Source organism: Vanellus vanellus (genome assembly GCF_965231255.1).
Source record: "Vanellus vanellus genome assembly, chromosome: 1".
Classification (NCBI taxonomy): domain Eukaryota; kingdom Metazoa; phylum Chordata; class Aves; order Charadriiformes; family Charadriidae; genus Vanellus; species Vanellus vanellus.
This window is the reverse complement of record NC_138905.1, coordinates 93,827,531-93,844,404: the sequence shown is the minus strand read 5'-3', so window position 1 is coordinate 93,844,404 and position 16,874 is coordinate 93,827,531.

Below are 16,874 nucleotides of genomic sequence, written 5' to 3'. Positions count from 1 at the left end.
TGAAAAAAACTTTCTGGACGCTATTGGAAAAGGATTAAGAGTTGTTGGCTCAAGTTAGCACTGAAGAATGTGCTGGAGGTCAAAGCTGAGGAGCTGCGTTACTGGACTTGTGAGGTAGGAATGATAAGGCTTCAGAGAGCTTCTGAGTTCAGATTTATGCTTGTAAGAATTTGATCCCAAAATTCAGTCAGGAAAATGGAGGGCTCACTCTGCACCCATCCCTTCATCTCCTTTTGGTATCTACGGCACGAAAATAGGATAAAAAAAAGGATATTCTAGGGAGATTTAGAAATGGAAACATTCAGATGGAGCTTCACGGCTCGCTTTCTGCCTACAATTCAGCTCTAAAAAGCCAGTTTAAACTTCCAAACGCTATGGCCATTCACTTCCCTAGACAATCTGGTTTCAGAGCCACTGATCCAACAACATAACAAGCAAGAGGTGAAGCACAGCAGGTAAAGAGAAAATAAACATGACTGCATGATAAAAGACACTGATTGCTCTCTGGCCATAATGTTTCAACCAAATAAAAGGTGGGTGGGGGAAAGGACACCAATAAATGTCTGAGAATCCAAATTTCTTTTACTGTACTTCCAATTCCACCAGAGGAAAGAAGAAAAAGTTGTATTTTGCTTCCCTGATTTTTTTTCCACTGCAAAGGGAGGTTTCACGGGTAATCTAGAGTAATATTCAGCTGTGAATCCAATTTATGCAGTGGGATGGGATTAAAAAAAGGAACAGAAGGTCTGGATTCTGAACCTGCTCTAACAGTTTTGATTTGAATACAACCCAAGTCTTGAAATGGCTTGTTTTCCACTTCTGGTTTGGAGCTGGTTGAAATATTGCCACAGTAGCACTTCCTGTAAAATTTTTGTCCAAGATTCTCATTATTTGGAACTAAACTCTAAAGATTTTGGCACCATGAAATCCAAACAAAACTCTGTTCCTGACTCAACTGGCCCAGGAGTCAACCCAAGCTTAATCTGGTTCTGGGTCCAAATCCAGCTTCAGCCCATTTCCATTGTTATATAGATTATGCCATAATACCACCTCTAGCCTCAGGATTTATGATGCCTCCTCGCAGGATGCATATTTGTGTGTAAATACATAAATCACATCAGATAAACAAAGAAGACATGCCAGAAAACAGGAGGGGAGGGAAGAGGAGAGATACCTACCAAGCAGTTTGTCTCTAAAGTGTTGCCAGTTGTGAAAGGACTTGACGTGCTAATATCCGCTCATTCAGACTCTTACAGACATGCTAAGAGCGTGACGGCTGGCAGGCAGTGCATTTAAGTGCTGTTACTGAGGCCCCCAAATATTGACAGAGTGCCAGACTCTGAGAAACTATTGATGTATGCAGCCGGCCGCTGCTCCAGACACCTCTCAGACAGAGTCTTTAAATGTCACAGATTAATGAATTTTCATGAAACGGAGAATGAGAGAAAGAATTAAAAAAAAAATATCCCACAGCACCAACATGAAAGCATCTTTTATCCCTACACAAAATTCTGCCCTCGAGCCTCAAGATTCCTAATAGATTATAACAGCTCGTAAGTCGGCAGGAGATATAGGGTAGAGGAGGTTAGACCCTCTAGATCATGCAGAGCATCCTCAAACAAAGCCAATACGCGAGATGTTCATTTTTACAAAAAGACAACAAAGGTCAAGGGCCACTCAGATCTCAGTTTCTTTTTAACCAAAACCACGAGCTACAAAGCTTTAGGGGTACAATTGTTTAAATGGTTTTTATCTGAGGTACAAATGGGGCCAAACTGCAAAGTTCAGCAGTTGACTTTGAATGACCCTAACTTTAGAGCCATCCAGATAGACAGCTGTACTCGGACCCGCTCTTAGTATTTGATGTTGTCCTTGATCTTATCCAAGAAATTGCCAAAGTTATGGTAAAACATTTTTATGCCATCAGATAAACCAAGTATGCTGATTATTTCTCTTTTTTCATTTATATCAGTGAACTCAAATATGTATGAAAGAACTTCAAATATCATTAAAATGTAATAATGCAAAATGCAGTTGGAGCGTAAATGACAAATCTATGCATAAGACATCACTTAAAGAGGAAGGAAGTGAAGGGATGGTGTAGATGATGTATGCAGAGGTAAAAATGGGCCATTTATACCCAACTCTGTTAAAAATACAGCTTCAGTGAGCCCATCTGCACACAGCCACTTGGAAGCGGGGCTCCACGAGCCATTTGCTCCCTTCTTTGCAGGGGCACAGGCACTGTTCCCGCAAGGCTCAACCATCCCCACCACCCCTGGGCTGTCCCGCAGGATTTCTCTTCCCCGCAATGACACCGAGCAGGGTGAGCACCAACACACCCAGCTCCTGGCCGGCTGCCTCCTTCCCTCTCAAAGGCACAGCCGTTGGGCAACGCTGACAGAAAAAGGGAAGTTGCCACCACCACAATGGCCAGGTCTGTCACAGAAAGATCTGGAGAAGCTGAGAGCATCCTGATAAGCAAAGGGAGTGCTGTACGAAAAGCCAAGCAGCAAGACCCTGTCGGTGGCCCAGTAAGACCCGGTGGTTCTCCAGTTCTTTTTGCTGCAGAAAGGTCAACATTCATCACTGAAAACTGTTCCCCTAAGTTGTCTCTGTCTCTGGCCACATGAGGCTTTGCTGACCACAGCAGCTATAAAATCTTACTGTAAGAATGGGGACTAGCATGAGCAGTGTTCAAGAGGAGCTTGTTTTCACATCATCCTGTCAGTCAGGTTATTCATGACTACCTTTGCCAAAGCAAAGAAAAAAAAATTTTTTTTTTTTTCAAAAAACGAAGCTACCTTTCTGACTGCGAAACCAAGTGGAAATAAGTATAAGGAGTCTGTTAATAAACTCCAGCTTCTGATGACACAGAAGTTTTTGAAAGCCAACACACTTCTGTAGGTTGGCACATGTTGCAATCAACTGTATCATGGACTACGGCAGTCAGCCATTTGTGTTATCCACTCTTGTCACCACCCAAATCATGTCTTCCTTACCACCACACATCCCAGGATCACCAGAGTTGCAGGAGGGTCTCCAATACTATTATCCATTACCCATAGCTCTACAAATGATCTGGATGAAGTAGCAAGTAGCCATCCTCTGCCAACAGCCAGAAAGAAGACAGAGCACACGTGCATGTAAGAGCGACACAAATGACTGATTAAGTACATGAGAAGGCAAAATGTCAAAGCTTTCTATTCTGAGAACAATCTTTATACAAACAAAGAAAAAAAAATCAATATAGATTTTAACATAGAGAACTATTTTACACATCATTGCAAACTTACTTTTTAGAACACTCAGTACTTTTTCTTTAGGACTTTTAAAGCGCCTGTCTAACGTTACTGCCCCTTCTGGTCTGCTAGCTCTCTTCACACACCCCTTCTCCTGTCTCCTTTCTTCCTCTCTCTCTCTCTTTTTAAAAAATAGTAACTGAGGAGCTATCACAAAACACTAACCCTGCGATTCATTCAGTCCAGTAGTACATATTCAGCAAAGGCCAGCGCTGGTTGTATTGAAGGAAGGTGTAAAAAGCCTCAGTATTCCCCTTCTACAAAAGCCTTCTCCTACACCTCAGTAGAGATTGGCTTCAGTCTAAAGACCGAAGTGGAGCTCTGGGTGGGATGATCCCTGAAGCACACAGAGAAGCCCATGGACCCGAGCTATGAAGTTGCGCCTCACAAGAGCCGATTACCCGGACTGTCTGCAATACCGACATGATGATGCCCCTTTGGGTCACTTCATGTCCCAAGTACGTGCTAGGGCACAGCAGGCTCATTACAGAGCCTCCCTGACACATCTTTCCCCAGAAGCGTGGCATGTATCCCCAGGTAATGCAAACACTGTCTCCTCCAAGAGCACCTCACACAGCAGCCAGTAACAAAAACTTCTTGGGAGATGTGTGTCTTTTCTGGAGGAATAGAAAAAGGAAGCTAAAATTTCTAAAACGTAGCAAAACTCCAAGTGAGTATGTTGGGAAGGGAGCAAGCTGGGCAATTTTCTAACTCATTGCAAGGCTAGGACACTTTTTTTTTTTTTTTTTTTTCCCCAATGAGCCTTTGGCATTTTAACTAAATGAAGAGACTGAGTTAGAAGACACAACAACGTCTTATGACTTGTCCTAAGTTATGCAATAGCCTTCTCTCCCTGTCTTCTGTTCCAAATTCTAGAATAGCGAAGTCTTGTCCCTGTTCTCTTTGCATGCCAAGGTTACAACAGCCATTTCAGTTCCATAAATTCTGCACCATCTCCAAGACTGGAATAACAGAGGTGGACAAAAATTAGGAAGAACTGGATTAATGGTTACACAAAATTTATCATAGAATAGAATAGAATAGAATAGAATAGAATAGAATAGAATAGAATAGAATAGAATAGAATATGGACACAAAATAGCAATTGCAAGGGAATGAATAGGAACAAAGGTGTTACAGAATTAAAATTATTAGGTCTGAAAGGGACCTCAGAAGTTCCTGAGTTCAACCTCCTCCACCTGGTTTAGCACAGCATCAAAGGCCATCTCCTTTGTGTCATCTATTCACTTTGATTGTCACCGTACATTCTTCATCAATTAATTAATTTCTTGTAGTCATTTCTGATTACTGTTGTCTACCTTCCATCTTTTTCTTTCCTTTCCTCTGTGTGCATGTGTGTGCATACATCACAGATCACAACTGGCTTGCACACCCCCCTGCTTGTTAAAAATCCCACCTCTTCTGCTGACTTACTGCACTCTTAATCAAAAGGGCAGGAGGAAGCCGCCAGGATTCATTCTTCCCCTTCTCTCCTTCTCTCTCCCTCGCTTTTTTCAAATGGCACAAATGTCAAACTTTCTAAAAGGATGTTTGGCATAGCTGAGTTCAGTCATGTAACGTACAAAGTCGGTATGATCAAAAGGTTGCAGGGCTGCCCACTGCTAAAGAAGAGGGAAAAAAAGGGAAACGGGAATCTCTTCTGAAGTGTGAAAGAATGCGTGAGCCAACTGTTGCCACTGGAAACACCATGTCTATTAGCAGCAGCGGTGGGTCTGAAACACAAAAACTGAGGTCTGGATTCCAGCTTCTCCAAAATTCAGGGCTGCTCTGATTCCATTTTCCACCCGTGAAGAAACAGGGATAGACATAGCTATGGAACTGAAGACTTTCATTCTCTGTGCTTTGCATCGTTATATGGAAAATGACTGTACCTACATGGAAATAACAGCAGTTGTTTTTGTAGTCAAAGTTGCTGAAACTAATCAGACAGAACACAGATTCACACATCAAAAATACATGGTCTCTCTGGTGGTTTATACTGCTACCTCTCACCATAGTATTTTCATTCTTATTCTACCCACTGCCGAAAAGGAGGACAAATTATTCCTCCCTTCTATATAACTACGACTGTTATGATTTCGTGTGGCAACTGGTTTGCAATTGTAGGACGCTTCATGACTGCTAAACTGCACGCTCCCATCTTCCTCTACATTTCTGACGCAACGCTTCTGGTTTTATTCAGCCATCCTATTTGCCTCACTTTCCCGAGTCCTTATGAAAACGATCGCGTCTTCTTACCCAACGTCAACATTAGAGAACACCCCGGCTATGCCACCGGCTCCTGCAAAAGACCTGCACTCACAGTGGCCTGAAAATTGGTGGTCAGAATACTCAGCATGAAGAATCTCTCCAAGAGCTGAGACAGAATTTCCCTGCCAGAAGATAACCCCAAAAATGTAGACGGAAAAGCTCATCGTCAATATCCATTTAATAGAAAAATCTTAATTATAGATAGCTTTTGGTCCCAGAACAGTAGACGGGAACTTGAGATTAATTCCCCCTATGACAAAGCATGTGAACAATAACCAGAATTTGTAATCAATACCCAGAGGAGAGAGCATCCAAATTGTAACAGGGATTTGGGATTTGTTCCCAGAGGGCGTAATATATGATTTGGAACAGGTAGACTGGGATTAATTTTTGATTATGAAATATTTGAACAGCAATTTTCAACTTTTAATGAAGAGAGGATGTGGACACCACAATTAATATAATTTCTAAGCCTCTCCATCATATTTCAAGACACAGATGACAGATCACAAACAGCTGTTCAGGTCGTACACAAGTTAATGTGGGAGTGCCACCTAAAGGAAAGTGCACTAGGATGGGACTCTGGAGAGAGGCAGACAAAGACCAGAGTTGCACTTTCCCCATTTCTAATAAAACCTGCTTATTGCAAATTCTGCATTAGAAGTAATTATTCTGTGTTTGCTGACTTTACACGGATAATTGTAAGTCAGAAAACATCGGTATGGGAACATGGCTTTTCTCTTACACTGGGAAAAAATATAAAGGTGTTCAAAGGAGAAATAATTCTCACTCTGAAGGAAAATTTCAAAATAGGAGTGCACAAGGCAAAATATATAGAACCTCACCACGTCCTGAGGGGAGAATACAACCCAAGTTGCTGAAGTTCCTTAGAATATAATAAAACAGCTAATTATTTGGCTAGAATAAAGATAACAAGTGAGCTGTGAATCTTACCCTTTTCTGTTCGTTTCTACAAAATAATTTTCTTTATGTTTTCCTCACAGGCCAATGAGTAATTTTAATGATTATGAGCTGCATCTGTAGCCATGTAAGACGAGACAAATCTCCTCTATCTGCATATTTTGCCATTTACGAGTTAATGTAACAAATTGATGTTTCGGGATGCAGGTTGATCATTGCAGGGGTCAGAAAACCTGGCCTCCATGTCCAGCGTTCGGTATTGCTCCGTTGGGTAGACGCGTATCCAGAAGGAAAATGTCTTGCCCTGAAACAGCTGATGGGAGTTGCTTCAGAAGCAGGACTAAAGATGAGATGAACCAGAAGCCCATTTCAGCTCAACAAATACTTTATTCCTAATTTATCTTTTTGTCCTTGTAAAGTATTTTAAAAGATGCTCTGAATTTCTGAAATTGAAGATTTACCTCTTCCCTTTTATGCCTGCTGTGTAAAACTTACTTTTGGGTCTTTCACTGAAAAGAAACAAGCCAGCTGGGGTTCCCTGTGGGGCCACCCCTCTCCCCTGAAGCCCTCGGACCCATATCTACCCGAGGATCATTTCCTAAGCCTCCAAAATTATATATAAGTATGCTGTCTCTGCCAGACCCTATTAATCATAAACTTCTTCTCGTTTCATTTCGGTATTAAACTCATCTTGTTCAAATCTCTAATTTTCCACACTGACAGAGGAGTTCTCTATACATCATTCAGCTCTATTTCCTAGATACGTTCAGAATTACAAAATTCATTCAAGCCCATCTGATCTCTTCTCACTAAACCTTCTGCCTTCCACTGACTGACAGAGAAGAATTAGCCTTCCTCCTGTCAAGTATACGTCTTTCCCCACAAAAGTACGCGAAAACACATCCAAATACAGCCAATGACTCAGCTTGCCCTTGTACTTGTGTCTTTGCTCTACAGAGCAGTCAATTTTACGGAGCAGCAAGTCCCATTGATATAACATCAGACAGATTACTAATATTTCTAAAGCAAAAACAGCTGTAGCGTTCACTACACGGCAGGGTACCACATGCTGAAAGCAGCAGTAAGGATGAAGTGGTACCATCGGCACCCCTCATTCTAGTGGAGGCAGGCAGTCTCACAATGAAGTCATGCTACGGAGCGACACTGCTGAGCCTAATACATCACAGGTCATTTTAAGTCATTAAAAAGTAAAAATTGCCAACCACAATTATCCTCAGTGATCCTATCTAATATTAAACCCAGATGCAGATCTCTGGGTTGGGAAGAAAGAGTGCGTCACATACTCTCTGTTCTTTCCCTGCTGCAGCAATGTCATCTATCTCACTTCCAACCCAGGGACACAGCTTCTCTCCAGTTTTACAAAGACCCTGCAGCGCTATGCCAGCAAAGCAAACAATGGTACTGCTCGAGCAAATAGGAGGGGGAACCAAAAGAGTGGTAAGCCGGGTACTCAGCAGAAACGACGATGCCTCCTCCAGAAGAAACGTGCCACAAGAAGTTTGATGCACAAGATGTTTGGTGCTCCACAGCTGTGGAGCATCTCCTTTTCTCACCTAGGGCCAGGTATCGTTGCCCTAAGAGGCTCTGGCTCCCAAGCAGCAAGCTTCATCCCCGCAACATAACTCGGGGACCTGCAAAGCCCTCCACTCCCACAGCCACAAACAGGCTACACCAGCTCTTCTGGCAAGTTGATCAAAGCAGCTACGGCAGGGGACTCGGAGTCAGGCAGACTCCATCAGCGCGTGCTGTTAGATTAGTCACCTCGCCTATTTCTGCCTCAGTATCCCCAAGTGTGAATTAGTTTTTGGCACCTACAAGTTAAGAGGTCAGTAGCTTTAGAAGCACTGTATGTTAGACAGACGGATCAATATTTCATTTTAAAGAACATTCTCTATTCTACTATACTTTTGCTGATTTGAAAGAAAACAGACCCTGTTGCAGTATTTTTTTGACTAAAAACCTGTAGAAGAAATTAAGTTGCAGTCTTTTACAACCAGAATCTGGAAGGGTATCCCATTGTAATATTTTCAAAGAGAAGTTGTGCATGCAGTATGTATGTGCATATGGTGTTTATGAATTGTTTTTTAACTTTAGATATTTTATTCATTTTTCCACATGGTACAAGTAGAACACACATCTTTGTTGGACAGACACCAACACAGTAACATAGCTTTAGATTTCAGGCTCTCAAGACTCAGTGGGACAAAAGGCTACCCTATCTTCATGCCAGGACATCACGTCCTGAAATTAGGACGCGTGCCATCAAGCAGTCAATATCTCACTGAAGATACTCAGCCCTCAATACGTTCAGTTATGCTAAATGAAGGGAACTGTAACCACTTCCAGTTATTCCATACAGAGATAAGGACCATGAGAACACTGCGTCTTGGCATACGACATCCTATTTTGATTTCACTGTATTGTGGGATCTGCTGTTATCCGCAGTTTGTGGACTTCATTTTTTTTTCTCACTTGCAGTATGCACACAGCCAGCATAGTAACTTCAGTCATAACAAGGTTCAGAAGTCCATCAAGCAGAGGGAAGTGGGTAAGGAGCGGTACAAAAAGACCTAGCTAGAGCTTTTTAGGTCAGAAGCAGAAAGAGCAGAGATGCTACTGATACCCGCGCCCCTAGCCCCCAGAGCCAGCAACACAGAGTTCAAAAATTCACTACCCCCATTTACGCTGTGTGCAGGTGCGTAAGCTGCTCTCACAGATTCATGGAGAATACCGAAAGCGTATTCTCCAGGATAACTGCCTATCCGGACTCAGAAGTGTAGTTTATTGCTCAAAGTCAGATGAAACGCAAGCGTGAACAGCTTACCTTCAGACCAGAAAAGCCTGCCCTGCTACTGCAGCCTGCCATGTCTAATAACTATATAAACCTTGTTTATTTAATTTCAAAGCTGCTGTTTCATTTAAGCCATACCACGGTCTCAGGAATCACAGGATGGTGGCATTTAAGAAGGAGAGGCAATGATTTAATTGATTTTCCAGGAAAGAGCTAGGTCCAAAAGCAAAATAAAGTTTCCTTTATAAAGAATGGAAATACTAATAATATAACTGAGTGCTTTTTATAATTTAACATGGTGAACCATCATTCTGTTAAATGAAATGTAAGAAGGGACAAACCGGTTCAGAGAAAATAAATAAATATTAATCCTGTTCCCACTGGTAATTTAACACCTATCTTGCACCCTAAGGTCTCAGAAACACTGAGTACAAAAAATACTTCTTTCCCACTATCTGGAAAAAAATGAGGATAAGGGAAAGAAAGATTAACATTTACGTGAACTTGAGATTCTTTGGTTTTCAGATAGCCAAATTAAAATGCCTACGGTGGGTATCTACGGCACACAAAACTAATGATTCTTGTCCATTGTCCTACTGAAAGCCTCTTCCTGTGCCTGGTTTAAATTTGAGGTTTCTTGACAAGCTCTAATGAATGGTTAACCTCGCTTTCCTGATAAAAAGCAAATGCTCCCTGACTTCACTCTTTTCTTGAAACAAGCCCATACGGATGAAATATATGAACTTCTGTCAATGCGACTGCTGCTCTGTGCGTTACTTAAATGTTAAAAAAGGGGGATTTTTTTTTTTTTTTTTCCCCCTGCTTTGGTGCGTCAGGTCCCACCGTGGGGAAATTGGGCTCTGCTCTCCCAGGCACGGGCCTGGGGCAGCCCCGAGCCCGCTTCCCCCACCCGTCCCCTCTCCCTCTCTGCCAGCAGCCGGGCAGGTCCTGGGGCTGCGGGCAGCGATTTCAGCCAGGGGCGGTATAAATATCAGATGTGCTGTAGCCTTGTGGATCGCAGGTGGCACGGTGCATTTATCTTCACATGCGCCAGGGTGGATATCTGCAGCTTACGAGTGGGGAAAGGTCAGGCATGTCAGCTATCATGGCAACAAACAGCCTCACCAGCGAGCACGGGCGTATTCACCTTTCGCTGCTCTCGCAGCCGGCGGACGCTTCCCAAGCCGGAGCGGAGCGGCAGCCCCGGAGCACCGGCTATCTTTGGGCACGGTCCCACCTTGCCTTGGGGCTCCCGCTCCTTCCCCTGCCCGCCGGGAAGGTGCCACCAACAGCCCGGGGTGGCGGGTAATGCCGGTATTTTGGAACCGCTCTCTTCCAAAGCTGCTGAAGAGATTTATTATTTATAGGCAGAGGGATGAAAACATGAAGTATGTACGTGGGGGCCCGTGGGGGGAGGGCCGGTTACTGCCAGGCAGTAATTTCAGTCTGAAGTTCCTATGACTTAAATAGCCACTTGAGCTCTGCTCTTGCAGTTTACGATGTCAATAGAACCCCTAAATGAAATTACAGCCTTCTGATACGCAGCGGGGTAGCTTTTCTTCACCGTGTAATATACGCGGCCGGGAGAAATTGCACTATACGTGGAGTTTCACTAAAGCAGAGTTTATCATAAGAATGTTCCCGCTAAAATATGATTAGGCTTCTTGTTTGCCGGATAACACATCTAATGAATCAGGGTGTGCGTGATAGCCATGTTTTGTGAACGCAGACATATACCCTGAGGTGAACTGGGCACTCCACCGCCTCAAAGCACCAGCTATTTCATTTCCACCGTAATTTGCACCTGCTTTGTTTTGCCAGCAGCACAGACCCATGCTAGCTCTGGAACTCGCCTCGGTTCCAGGAACTCGAAGCAGGCACAGAGGAAAAAACAAACAAGGCAGCAACGGGGGGATCTACGCACTGCGTTCACAGGGGGTTTTTTCAGCCTGCCTGAGCCTGGCTAACTCTGATCAAGTTTTCCTTTCCAGTAGCCCTGTGAGGGCAGGAAAAAATGCTTCCATTTTACAGGTGGGCAGCTGAGACGTAGATGAGAGGTAAAAATCACACAGTGCTGGATCTGCGATACAGATTCAGGTGTCCTACAGCCTATCCCATTTCCCTCCATTCTCATTACATTATTCATCTCTCCCCCTTCCCAGCCCAGGGCAGGAAGAAAACCCTTCACTTTCCTGTTCATGCGCGTCGCTATTTCTTTACCTGAGGACCTGACTTAATTGTTCAAATGTCCCATGTCACAACACAACTCTGCACTTGATAATTAGCGATCTGTGGTTAGCGGCTGCTTTACCTCAGTAACTTGCAGATCTGTTTTACTTTCACAATTTTCCCAGTCACATGACTTAATTCAAAATCAAGTTTCACTTTCTTTTCAGATTTACAGGAAGGGAAATTAGTGCTGTTTCAATGTGGTGACCCTGGAAAACAAGCTCTTGTTCAACTTACGGAAAAGATCGGCTTAGAATATAAAATAAGAAAAAAAAATAGACTACCTTAAAGGCAATGTACTCAAACAAGGCAGTTGCTTTTATGTACTTTTACTGCAAAAATTGTCTCTGGATATAGCTTAAGTTCTCATACTTCTGAAGTGTTCCAGTACCTATGAATCTGTGTACCTTTATCATTACATTCTTTTCTGTGCTTTGTTCTTGTCTGATGCAGTTAACAGTCCCAGAACAACAAGCATATCACATCAAACAAAATTGTTGTGCAGAAAACAGTGGTTTTGATTCAACTACATAAATATATATTCTCTTCCCAAAAAGTATAAACGGGTGGTTTGAACATGAGCGAAAGACTACCATTTTCTCTTTTTTGTGTCAGGCAAGAGATGACACTTTTCCCACTTTATCTATGGGTAAAAGAGGGAGGTTTAATTCGGCAGTGCATGCAAAGCACTTTGAGATTACCAGTTGGAAGCGATGCTGTAACTAAAATGGCTACTGCTAGAAGCAAACAGTGCATCTATAAAAGAACAACCATACGCAGTCACTTCCATTTTTTAAAGCAACTATGGTAAACTATTACACAGTAGACAAAGAAGCTACTACTAATGAGATGATTTATCATCTTACCATCCCAGTGTTTACACAGACGGTTAAAATATGATTGGAAACTGCAGATTTTCACCCTAATGATTTTCGACCACAGACAAACCATTATAACCTTGGACTACAGTCAATAAGCAGCTTATACCATAACAAGAAAGACTGCCGATTTTCTCCACGTTGCTGTACATAAATACCAACGAAGACAAGTTCCCTTGCTACCGCAGAGACTCGCAGAATAAATACATTAATTAAATAATTTAAACATCGAGAGGTTTAGAGCAATACGGAGGCTCTTAAAAAAGAGATTAAACATTGTTTTGCCTTCTTGGTGAAAGTTGCGAGAGTGACAGCCCTTGACTTCAGTATATCCAGAGAACAAGTGTTATACAGGCAGAAGTTTGAAGTTTCAGACATTTAGCACTGTGCTTTGAGAACTTTCCATTTCAGAAGTACTTATGTCTTTCAGACTTACACTGCCTGGAGGGAGAAAGTAAATCAGAGATAAGCTTCAAAGATCAGACCCAAAAGTGTGTGTGGGCGTTCAGTATAGCCCATTTAGAGAAAAGAAAAAAATCCATTATGTTTCTATCTGTGATGTGAACTGCCTGAAAGTTTGGGATGTTCTGATCTGTCAGCTGCTTTGAGTACACTGCGGAAAGGTGATGCAACAGCCAAGTCGGGATCTTAACATCAATTTAGTCAAAAGCTGGGACCATTCGGATTGGGGCTTTGATGTACGTAAAGGTTCTTTCTATGTGTATGTAAGACTCTCTGCTGAGGGCACCAGCCAACTTAATTGTGGGTTTTGTTAAGAGCTGGTGATTTAGTTTAGGTTCAGAGAGAGGTTCCCCAGCACCAGGGAATGAAGAGAAAGAGCTAACCCTCGCTGCTCAGTGCTGAAAAAGGTCTGCGGTCAACTCACAGTTTTGTATATGAAAAAAGAGGAGTTCACAGTTCTTTATGGTTCTAACGCAAAACCAGATGAAACTCTGAGGTTTTGTCTATCTTCCACTCGAAGTTTTCAGGCTCAGTCAAACTTCAGGCTGAAACTGAAGCAGGGGGAGCAACTGAGAACCCTACATGGATCACAAACAATGAAAATACTTGTAAAAATTGCTAAGCAGTAAAACCACCAAATCTTGCACGAGTTTACTTATTGGTTATAAGAAATAGCGAGTACTTTAATTCGGGTTGGATGTGATTTGATACCGAGCTCAGTTCTGAAGTCAATGTCAAAGCTTCCGATACCTCCAGTGAAGGACCACTCAGCACCAGCCTTTACGTACTGTCCTCATGACTTTCACTGGGCATGAAACCAGGGAAAAGGTGACTGGACTTCTCTGTATGGCACAGATGACCAGCAGCATTTGGGGAGGGGCTGTCTCCCCGGGAGTCAGAGAGAGCTGCTTGTTGATACACCTGCTGAATGAATCCAACTCAAAAGCAAGACAAGGGTGAGACGAATGCTTCCTAGTTACTATTCCACGTGAGATACATTGGTGCCATTAAACATCTTGTTCTTTTGCCAGGGACATGTTTCAAAGAACAGGATAATACCTCAAAATACAAATATTTTGACTGCTACCCTGTGTTTCTTATATGCCTACTTTGTTAAGAGTAGAAAATGTTAGTCAAGAAATGATTCACTTCTTCAAGTGAGATAATATGAGAGATGATGAAGGATGAACGGAACAGCCCACACACTGCCCTGGCCTTCTTTAGCACTACAGCAGTAAAAGATTAACAGAAGTGATATATTCAGCAGGGCAGGAGAAGACAAAAGGAGACCCTGAGCAATCTGGGCCTGGAACGAGAGATGTACATCCTTCTCCTTTTTCTTTCACTGGCTTTCCAACGGGGCTGGGAGCAAATCGCTGCAGCTTTCTATGCCTCGGCTTCCCTGTCAAACAGCTGGAAATAACTCTGTGTTAAGTACCTTGATGTTGGCTGAGACACCTAATTCTTTAGCATCCAAGATTTTGTATATGAAGTTCTGTAAAGTACATTTTTTCCCCCTGATCGCCACTTCCCCATAGAGACCGAAAGAGAACAGAAGGGAAGTGAGAGAGTTAAAAAAAAAAAAAAAAAAATTTAAAAATCCAACCCTTCCCTCCCCCTCAAACAGACCAGCAGCCTATAAACCAACTAGTTTTTCCTATTCCCAGAGGTGGCTTCCACAGAAGCATTTTCTTTTACTATGCATCCACTGTAGAGTTTCTTTTCTGCTTGGCTGGGCAATCAGGTATTCAGAGCATAATGTAAATGCTCAGAACACAGAGGCATGAAAACTTGCCAGACAGAAACTCCGAGCGAAGGATTAACATTTTTTTCCCCCCTCTCTCCCATGTCCGTCCCCCGTCCCCCTCCATCCCCCCCCCCCCCGCCCCTCTCCCGCCGGCCGCGGCTGCCCAGCCTGACCCCCGCTGGTGGCGGCGGGGACGGGCGCAGCCCCCCCCCCCCCCCCTGCCCTTAGCTCGGCAGCCTCTGCTCCAAGCTCCATATTCCTCTGCGCTTCTTGCCGATTTTGTTTTTATATATCTAAAACAAAAAAAAAAAAGAAAAAAAAAGAAAAAAAAAGAAAAAAAAAGGCAAAACACAACAAAAAAAAAACCAAACAACCTTTATTTCCTGCTTCGCGGCGGCGGCCCCGAGAATAGAAGCCTTGACACATCAAATTCTGGGAGCTCACCACTCACCAGGGCTGTGGTTCCTGGTCCAAGCGGTGACGAAGGAGAATCACCTCACAGTCTCTGGAGAGTGGCAGGGCTTGGCTGCGAAGCGCGCCCTGCGCCGATGGGCTTTTTGAGTTCGCTCTGTTCCAGAGCGAGTGCCGAGGCAGAGAAATTAGGGAGGGGAGAGGTGGGAAGGAAAATCACTGGAGCCTCTTACGATCAAACTTCCACTAAGCAAGAGGAAATGTCTTATAAATAAACAACAGCAAGAGAAACAAAAAAATCCATCCCGTCCTGCCAGAGGAATGTACATTATTGTCTCTCGACGGAAAACTTTACACCACACCAGAAAGCAAGAAAGCAGCCATGACTCCTGAAGCTGCCCTCCCTTATGGGGCGGGGGGGGGGGGGGGGGGGAGGTGGGGGGAGAGGGAGAAGGAGAGGAGGAGGAGGGCAACGACGAGAACTTTTAAAAAAAATATTGGGAAGTTCATGCGATTTCCCAGTAGACAAACAAAACTGTCCAAATTCAACAGATGTCACTATTCCAAGGTTTCATGCAGTGCTGAATTTCTTTAGATGTGATCATCGCTCCGCCATTAGGACATATTCGGGGAGGAAGTTCAAGGCAAGAGGAAGGAGGAGAAGGTCACAGTATACATATATGTGTGTGTATAGATCTGTATGTATATATGTCTATATTTATTTACACATAATATGAACATTTTATGCATTTTATGATGCATACTTACAAGCATTTTTCATATATGTATTTAAAAACCTGAGGTACATGAACTTCTCATCTCTCGTACCTCCCCATAATTTTTGAGATTTATGGGCTGGAGTTCCAATGCCTTCATTCTCATCTCACAAAACTGCAACTGTAGTCTACCCAAAGCTAACATGTTATCGCACTGCAGCTCGCAAGTGACGTGAGTTTGGTGATTTCAGCACAGCCCCTAGCTTTGCAAAAAACTATTGCACGATTTGGCACAACGCACAGCAAATAGCAGTCTCTTTATGAGGAACTACAGATGGCAACTGAAAGAGTAATTCAAATAATTTATCAAGCACATTTGGAGACCTAGAATGGGGGATGGCCCGAGTCTACAAGAAACCAGTATGCTACAAGTCATTATTAGGGAGCTTATTAAAACCTTCCTCACATGTCCAGCATTAGAAGATCACAGATTGCTGCTGAGAACCGAGGTGTTTGGCATTGCTGTTTTGGGTCATAACTAGGAAAGGAGAGTACTGCAGGTGAGGATCTACTTCAGAGGAGAAGTGGGGCAAAAACCTAAAAAATCACGAGATAACTGAAAATGTCCTGGCAGTCTCAATCTGCACTTTGTTTCTGGGGAGTCTTCTATTTGAGACAGAGCTGCAATGCCGAATGTGTATAGTGCCCATCCCAAAATGCAGCTTCCCAAATCTCAAAAAATTGCCTAAACTGGAATTCCTGAGGACTACCGTATTCAAAAGACACAAATGAAAACATGTTTTTTGAACTAATTAGTTTTACATCTGTGTGTTCTTGCTGGCGAAGCAATGCTGTCATAGGCTCATGTTAGCAACAACCTATGATGCAGGTGGATAAGGCAGAGACAAGCTGAAGATTGAAGTTTGGTTGAAAATAAAAGCCGAGAGCCTTTAATGCAAAATTTATAGTAAATCACAGCTCCTTCAGGCTCAGATCTTTTGGGGAAGCTATTGTTAAAGCATTTCTAGATCTACATTACCGAGGTGATTTTAATAAAATAAAAGAAGGAAGCATTTTCAAGAGAATTCTTAAGACAGAGCAGTAGAAGTGACATCACCGATACAG